The sequence below is a fragment of the Phyllostomus hastatus genome, unplaced genomic scaffold (assembly GCF_019186645.2).
Source record: "Phyllostomus hastatus isolate PE091 unplaced genomic scaffold, TTU_PhHast_1.1 phas_contig_98, whole genome shotgun sequence".
Taxonomy (NCBI): Eukaryota; Metazoa; Chordata; class Mammalia; order Chiroptera; family Phyllostomidae; genus Phyllostomus; species Phyllostomus hastatus.
The window spans coordinates 7,367,320-7,376,962 of record NW_025333999.1 but is presented as its reverse complement, the minus strand read 5'-3'; positions in this window follow the sequence as shown (position 1 = coordinate 7,376,962).

The following is a 9,643-nucleotide window of genomic DNA, read 5'->3' as shown; positions in this document are numbered from 1 at the left end:
ATATCTGATACAGCCTTCAAGTCTCTGTTGAAAATTCTCTGTCCTACCCCAGTTGGCGTGGCTCAGTGGATTGAGGGCCAGCCTGCAAAGCAAAGGCTCACTGGTTTGATTCCCAGTCAGGGCACATCACTGGGTTGCAGGACAGGTCCCTGGTGGGGCAGGGGGAATGGGGGATGCGAGAGGCAACCACACATTGATGTTTCTCTCCATCTCTTTAAAAAAGGAAAACAAATTCTCTGTCCTTAACCAGTTCTCCAGAAGACTTGGGTCTCTGCCCGATCCCCACACCCTTCACCCATGAAAGCAGCTCACAAGCTCTGGAGCTCTAGCTGGATGGCTGGTGGATGGCTGGCTTGTCTGTCTTTGGTCTATAAACACCCCTGGGGCAGGCCTCTACCTTCTCTGCTATCTGCACTCTGAGCCTGGACACAGTGGGCCTTCAGGATACCTCACGGACCTCATCGCACCCCCTGCATCATGGCCAGAAGCCTCCAGCCATCAAAACGCCTGTAGGATCATTCTGCCCCAAGCACTGCTTCTGGATTCTGGGGGCTTCTATGGTTACTTCATTGTGGAGAGGTCCCAGCTGTCAGATCTCAGTTCACAGGTGCCTTCAGGGGTTAAGCTGGTGATTTTCATCAGCCAGGTCTCTCCTGTGGCAGCCACAGGAGGCCACAGTGGCAAGGAGTTCAAGTTGAGTGTCAAGGAACATGTAGAAAGGGCAGTGATTGATACATACCATTCCAACTGAGTGAAGTTTCTACATGTTCTGGAAAAGACCCCTGATGTGCAAGTGAAAAGTAGGTCCCTCAAAGCCCACAAAAGGGAGATGTCCCCAGGTATAGGGAGGGACAAGGTTCTTGGACTCCCCTGTAGGAGCTCCAGATGCTGGCCTGTGAATTGGGGCGGGGGCGGGGGGGGGCGCTTCTCATGTGATCACATGAGCATGACTTTGTAACTGTCAAGCAAAGCGAGAGAAAGGAGTGCTGAGTGTAACGGCACCGGTGAAAGAAGGTCTCCCTATCCCTTTTGGTGTAAAATGCTGTAGAGAATCTCCTAGCGATCACATGGCAGTTATCAAGTCTCAGGCTCACACAGTGAACCAGGCATGGGGCTGGGTGTCTGACCCTGTCACATGGACAAGCCACATTATGCAGCTCCTCAGAGCGTGAGCAGCAGAATCTGGGTGTTTGGTCTGGCTCCACACTTCCCCACTGTGGCCCACTTACCTCCCTTCTCTGAGCCTCAGTCATGCTATCTAACGTGGGGACAGCAATTGCTACCTTAACAGGGTTAATCCCATGAAGATTAATTTGGGTAACGTGAGTGGCCTAGCCCAGCAATTTTCAACCGGTGTGCTGCAAGAATTTTTAAAACATGCCATACCTGATTATTTAGTCAGGGGCACTGACCACCTTTCCCTTAGATTGTTAAATAAAAAATGACAAAAGCCAATACAACAATAGCCATCCAGTGTGAATGAGTCAAAATTATACCTATTTTTGTCAGATCAGCAAAAAATATATATTTTTTTGGTGTGCCACAGAAGGTTAGTAATTAGTTGCTGTGTGCCATGAGATGAAAAAGGTTGAAAATCTCTGGCCTAGCCTATTGCTTGAATCCATTTGGATCTCCACATTAGAGTCTGACAGTGTTACCTGGAAGTTCTTCTGTAGAGCTAGCCTAAATCATACTGCTGTAGTTCCAGGGTGCTCCATTCAGCCAGCTGGAAGGAACAGTCACAATTTTTTGATAGTCAGTAACAGGAGCCCCAGAATGGCTTAAACATGCAATCATAGCAGGAGAAAATAATTTATGAATCTAATGGCAGATGGCCTCAGACCAAACTGTGCCTAAGCGCTCCATGAGATCAACAGGAAGCATATCTCCAGGCATCTTGGCTTTGCTGACTTCTCTTGCTGCCTGTGTCATTGTCAGCTGGGATCTCTGTTTATGAAATCAAGATGGCCACACACTGCCACATGTTGGCAGGATGTACCCTCGGTGTCCCAACCAACATAGAGCTTCTGTTGCCCTAAGGTTCCAATACTAAGTGCTGACACTTGGGGTCTGATTGGTCACTTGCCTAGCCCTGAACCAATCCCTATGGCCAGGGAGGATGAAGTATGCTGATTGGCCAGATCAAGGTCATGTGACCGCTCTCTCCAAGGAAACCTACTGGATACTCTCCTGGTTCTGGGTGGTGAAGGCTGAGTAGCGAGGTGAGAGTGCAGCTGCTGCATTCCTCTGGGCTTAATTTCCTGGGATGTACCTGCTCCTATCTTCTTCCCACTGCCCATTGTCTTGTTTACAAAAGAATCTGTGGCTGCACCTCTTCCTTTCCCAAGCCTTGTTTCTCCCAGACCAAAAAGAGTGAGACCTCCTATTTGAAGACATGATATGGTGTCTGCTCCCAGCTTCAAGACCTTCTTCTTGTGTCACATTATAATCATTTATTCAGTCCACAAATGTCCACTGAGCAATGACTATTCTTCTGAGAGTGGCCATCACCAGGAGTCTTCGGAAAAAAAGTTTCATTGGAGCAAGCATCAGGAAGTAGCTTCGAGTCCCACTCTGCCATTCACTGTGTGGTCCCGAAGGAATTACTTCCTCTCTCTGGGCTTCTGCTTTCACATCTACAAAATGAGACACTGGAGAAAATGAGATCCTGGAACCCCCTCAGTTCCGGCATCCTGTGATTGGGTCTTAGAACCCGTGTCTCCAGCTGGGAGTCATCCCAGAGCAGAGGAGGATCTGGGGTTTTCTGTGTGTGTGTGAGGACCCTGGCTCTAGGTTCCTGTGAGGTTGCCTGATATTACTGCTGCAACAGAACATCTCTTTCCAGATGTTTATGAATCCCAAGCCCTTCCACCATTGAAAGTCAAGTTTGGGACTCTAAAGGGGAAGTGGAAGGGAGAAGGGGGTGATTTAGAGGTTCCATGGAGCCCATCCCTCTCTTCCTCTCCCTTCCCTCCTCTTCTCTTGACCACTCCCTTTTCTCTGTTGCAGCTGAAATCTGAAATCAGTCCAGGGTCCCTGAGGATAGAGACCCCTCTTGTGTTGGTAGAGGAGGGAAGGATTCCTCTCTAAGGTATGCTGAGTGTGTGGGGACAGGGGACAGAGAACTTCCTTTTTCTTCTGGTTGAGTCTAGCTTTTCCTCCAGTCTATTTGAACATTTGATGATATGATTTAATTGCCCTGGTCATTCTGTCATCGTTTGTCAGTTCATTCAACTGCTCCTTCTCACATTAATCCATTTGCTCCCCCCTTTACTTAGTTCATGGTTTTTTGTTTGTTTTTTTTTATCAAGAGGGGATGTTTACTGGGGGAACAGGAAAAAAAATAACAAAAACAGACACTAGAGCAGCTGAACTTCTCAAAAGACTAGAGCCAGCATCTGGTAAGACCCGAGAAACCAAGTCTGCTATGTTTCTTCCCCCAGCCCGGGGCCACAGAGTCACTCATCTCTGCTTCTCTTCGTGCATCACTTGGTCCTCCTGTCTTTAAAACCCACTGGTTTCTCTTTATTTACACTGCCATGAGAGTGATTACATGAAACCATGGAGGTAGAAACCTTGAGTACATGCATTCTGTATCTTTAACAAATTTAGGTGAAGTGGGCCTTGGGAGAAAATGTGATGATTTATAAAGATTTTGAAGTTATTGCTAACATTCTGTAAATTGACTTTGAAGTAGTGGAACAGATCTCTCACTTTGATAGACTTCTGCTGAGATTTTCTGCTCATGACCTTCATCAAGCCTTCCAGTGTCCCACCAATCCAAAAGAACCTATGAAACTCAATGTTCATAGCAGCACAATTTACAATAGCCAAGTGCTGGAAGCAACCTAAGTGACCATCAGTAAATGAATGGATCAAAAAACTGTGGTACCTTTACACAATGGAATACTGTGCAGCAGAAAGAAGGAAGAGGTTCCTGCCCTTCACGACAGCATGGATGGAACTGGAGAGCATTATGCTAAGTGAATCCAGGCAGTGAAAGACAAATACCATATGATCTCACCTATAAGTGGAACCTAACCAACAAAACAAGCAAGCAAGCAAAGTATAACCAGAGACACTGAAATAAAGAACAAACTGACAGTAACCAGAGGAGAGAGGGGAAGGGAACAACAGGGAAAGAAGGGAAAGGGTCATCAAGGAACATGTAAAAAGGCCCCATGGACAAAGCCCAAGGAGGGTAGGATTGAGGGGGAGATGGGGGTGGGAGGGACAGGGGAAAGTGGTGGCAGGAAAATGGAGACAACTCTACTTGAACAACAATAAAAAAATAAATTAAAAAATTAAACAAAAAGTCTTCCAGTGTTTCAATGACATTTCCAAGGTCTTAAGAACAGACCACTTGCTACCCAAAGACTCATATCACAAAGAAGCAACATGATTGACAAGTACATATCTCTAATACAGTATATCCAAGATCAAAAGATATTTTACAAAGATGTTTATAGATGGACAGAGAGAGAGGGGAAGAGACAGAAGTGGACACAGATGGGTGTTGGACACAATTTTACCTGTCTGCATGTGTCACAAGGAACATCCTCCTGTCAGTGGATCACCTTGTATTTGGTAATTGTAATGGATTCATTATATTCCAAATGAAATCAAAGAAAAGCAAGTAAGTATTCCCTAGAGAAATTCTCTAAGGTTATAAAACATGTTCTGAAAAAGGTTAGCTACAAAAGGAACCTTGCAGAAGCCGTGTCCTTGCCATGAGCAGCCACGCACTGCCCTCTGGTGGCCAAATGGGAATGGCACGAGTGCTGCAGGACTCAACGGTTGTCTGCAATAGAAGCTGACACCAAACTGAGACTTGTTCCCAGGCTTCTTGCAGTTGAACCAAAATTACTTCCCTAAGATCTACTATTTGGGGGATGAATTCCAGTGAAGTCACTATCTTGGCATTTCTCACCATGAGAAAATCAGACCAGTTCCCAAGCGCAGTGTCTCAGGGAGTATTTACTGAGCACCTGAATCAGGCCCTGGGTTCCAGGGTAGAAAACAGGAAAACTGGGAATAACTTGTCTACATCATGGCTCTGTATGTCTGGTATTTAAAAAATTAAATAAAACTAAAACTAAAAGGATATTTCTATCCTTTAAATAAAACAAAACAAAGGATATTTCTGATACCTTCTGGTTATATGAATAAAACATTTTGAAAAGTTAGAAAATTATAACAATATATCTGCACAGTTTCATCTTCTAATGAATTTACATAGAGTATTTTTTAATGGGATCACCCTATATTCCTGGTTACTTTTCACTTAATGGAAGCAATATCCCCTCCCTTTAAATTTTTAGAAAATATGATTTTCATTGCTGGATAATATTCCTTCTAATATCATGTACATAAATGATCCGTTTCTATCACTGCTGCTTCGTTCTTCCTCCAGCAGCCCTATCTTGTCCATCTCCGAAAGCGGAGTTCACTTGCAGCCATCTCCAGGCAGCTTCCATGTCTAGAACTACTCACTGAATTTCCAGAGCACTTCCCCTTTATTGCTTTCTCCTGGAATGGCAGGCACTTTGTACCACATCCTACCTCCTTCTTTAGATGTGGAGCGTCTCCAGGCCAAAATGCTTTTCAATCAAATCTCAGTCCAGACCTTCATATAGCACTTGGCATATAGTAAACACTCAAGAGAGTTTTGGAAAACCCTGTAAGTTTGAATGAGTTACTCATTGCTGCAGAGAAGTTTAGCTGTCCATCAAAATCCATTCTCCCGTCTTAGGGCTGGACTGCATCTCCCAGTCCCCCTGTGACCCTACGTCCATGTCTTTAACAGTGGAAGAGGAAACAGAACTGACATGCACATTGCTTGCCTGGACCATGAGACTCTGCCCCCACATGCACTTCTCCCCACTCTCCCCATTTCCGCCAATGGATGCAGGTGAGGACGAGGTCCTGGGGACAGACAAGGCACATGATGAAGAGTTCTGGGTTCCTGAAGGAGTGCAGTCTCTCCGGACTGCATGCCCACCCAGCACCACTGTTACTTGGAATCATTTACAGTAATATGCTGTTGAAATGGTAAGAATTATTTGGTAATTCAGCATAACCTAATATACCCCCAAAATTTAATTACAGAAATCACTTAAATAGGCATCAATCTAGTACACATAAAATAATAAAATTTGTCTTTGCTAGTTTTACCCTTCATTGTAACCCTGCCATTCTAACCTAATCATTTTACCTCAGAAACTTGATCACTCAAAATATTTTTATTCTGTACGTGAAAACACTGAAATCAGAATTGTAACATTATTTTCAAATGTTTGTGGGAAAGTATTTTTCCAAGAAAACTTCAATAAGACACTTTAACTCCTTGATCCTACTTGGAAATACACCACAGTATACTAATTATAGTTATTCCATGTTTATTTTTACTTTATTAAGTGTTTTAATTGGGATCAATTCTGTCTTAAATATACATGACAGGATTTCATGTCTATATCATAATTTACTAACAGTTGATACTGCCTTTATAAGATTTTTTATTTTTATTTGAATTTTTTTAGAGAGAGAGAAACATCAATTTGTTGTTCCACTTATTTATGTATCCACATGTTGATTCTTGTATGTGTCCTGACCAAGAATCGAACCTGCAACTTTAGCATATCAAGACAACACTCTAACAAATTGAGCTACTTGGCCAGGGCCAAGATTTCCTTAGTGATCATTATTGTACCTAGTCTACTCACCTAAATCAAATAATATATATCAAAATCTTCCAAAGTTTTCTTCTTCCACTAGTTTTGGAATGTCAGTGGTACATTATGTCATGTCTAATTTTAGTTGGTGTGAGTTATTTTTACTGATAATATTCACCATGAGGGTCCAAGTGTCCTTAAGTTCAAAATGCTGGTGTCCAATCAGTCTAATTCTTTGATTGACAGAGATTCAGTTTTGACCCAGCTTTTGGAACATGCTGCCTGCCTAAAAGGCTCTACCACCCTCCTCTTATGCCCACCTCCTTAGGGAACAGAGGAGGATTTCTCAGAGCTACTGACAAAGTGCAGGCAGATGAAAGCTACAAAGTGGTTCCACTCATTCTGTTTAGGAATTAAAAGCCACTGTCCTGCTTAAATATCCTGGTCTGGAACCAAACTTCTGATATCTCTGGGAATGAGGAAACACATCAAAGAAACAAAGTATGTGATAGGTAGATGAATGCCCAGTTCACCTGAAAATCCATCCATCCCTCATCTTTATTTGGTGTTTAATGTAGAGAAAGAGTCCTGGTCATCACCATGTAGCTTGTATTCTCCTTTTTCCCCTAAGAACATAAGACCCGGTTTTATTGCTCACCAAACTAAAGGCTCTGACTCCTAACCTCTCTTGCAGCTAAGAGTAATCAAATGAACTTCTAGCTAATTACATGTGAGCAGAAGGATTGGACAGTACTCTGGGGAGGCTGCTTAGATGGAGCAGACAGCCGTGTGGGCCCTTTAGACCTACATCTTTCTCCTTCCTGCCCCGGAAATGCTCCAGCAGCCACCTTGTGCCAACACACCAAGGCACAGCCTTGAGAATGGACATCAGCCAGGAAGTGCTGGGGCAGAGAGACAGGTGATGGCCCACTGTTAAGGTGGGCAATCGAAGGTCAGCATGGACTGCCCACCCAACAAATCCCACCCGACAAATGAAGAAATCTCCCTCTTGTCTGTGCCTGTATTATCCTGAGTTTTCTGTTCTGTTTAGGGAAATCCAATCTTAAGGGAAATACTAGCTTTGCCTCCAATCTCTGTGTGAATGTAGCATCCAGCAAATGCGAGAATATCGGAGACTTTCAGGGTATCAAAGATGTTACTTTATTGGCCAAGTTTAACCTGCGCAGGAGCGAACTCTCAAAGTGTCCAGCGACACAGTGCCCACAAGGAGCTGCAAACGAGAGCCGCGCCGAGCGCTTACAACTACATCCTTATATAGGGGTGGGCAAGCAAGCGTTATACAGAAGCAGACATGGCAGTTAGCAATTCACTTACAAAGACCGTGCGCGGGAATTTCAAACCAAACATTCTTGCATAAGGCGGGAAGGCAGGATGTTTGTTCGTTAACCTAGTAATCTCCTGGCTCTAGCTAGCTAGGTTCCTATTTTCTCATTAAAAACTACAAAGCATTGCTTATCTCGCCTTCCCAGGGGAGAGCATCTGCTCGACACAGGATGTTTGTTTAGCTGCACTATGTCTCCCTTATCATTTCCTTTTAGCTACAATGTGGTTCTTGTTTACTAAGGTGAAATTTAGTTCTTAATTTCCTTATTCCCAACATGAACTTGGATAAATCAATTCCCACCTCTGGGAAACATCTTCATATCCACTGTAGCAGATGCAGGGGTGATGTTGCCCATATAATAATGAGGAACATGTGCTTTCACCAGGTCCATATCTATGTCATCTTCTAGTAGTTGCAGAGCCTCAGTTTCTCTTTGGGGAACTATCCCTCCTCCCTCCGTCCACAGTGTTAAATGAAGCTGAAATGTTTTCCTGGCTTCTGGCTGCAGGGCAGAGGGCCCGCAGAGCCACTGGAGTGCCTCTTCCCTGTGAGGGAGGCCAGAGGGTGGTCCTGGCACCCACTACCACACCCCACCCACGGAGCTGGGTGCCTAGGCTGAATTCAGGTTGGGCACAGGCAAGAGCCAATGGAAGCCCTTAGTGCCCAACATCTAGGACCTGTACTGATACCCTCTGACCCCATGTCAAATAAAAGTTTATCTAGTACATACTCCTGCTTCTGGGCTTTTATTTACTCCACATTCATTCACTCATTTATTCACTCAGCAACTATTCCTTGATCTTTTCAGTGTCCATTTACTCTCATCAGGTAGACTGCAGTCTGGGAAGTCCTCCTTGGGGTGGGTTCGCAGGGATTCTGTAAAGAATGGAAGTTCCCTGTCTTTGACAGCTGAATGGAGTGGCAGTTATGTTTGTGACCACTCATCTTCTTGCTGCTCCAGAGTCAGCTTCAGAGCCAGCTTCAGAGCCAGCCATAAAACCGGCTCCAGCCCTGGCCGGTGTGGGTCAGTTGGGTGGAACGTCATCCAGTAAACCAAAAGGCAACAGGTTCGATTCCTGGTCAGGGCACATGCCTAGGGTTCAGTCCCAGTCTGGGTGCATACAGGAGGCAATCGATCAACCTTTCTCTCTCACATTGATGCTTCTCTCCCTTCTTCTCACCCTCTCTTCCCCTTTCCCAAAAAATCAATAAGCATGTCCTCTGGTGAGGATTGAAAAGAAAAAACATAGAGTTTGCCAGTCCTAACACCAGCTCCACACCAGCTTCACAGATAGCAGGAGGTCTAGCCCTAGCCCTAGCACCAGCTCCCGCATCAGCTCTGGAGTTAGAGCCATTCTGCACCAGCACCAATGGTACAGTTAACTCCAGCACCAGCCCCTGTAAGAGTTCCAGAGCTGGGTCCAGGTCTGACTCCAGTCCTACTTCTAGAGTTAGAGCCAATGCCATTTCTAGAGCTAGAGCCAGCTCCAGCATCAACTCCAGAATTACAACCAGTAATAACACCAACTCTAGCAAAAGCTCCTAGCTACCTCTAGCTCCAGCAGCAGCTCTACAGCAACTCCAGAGACAAGGGAATTTTATCATCAATTCACATGACAACTCTAGC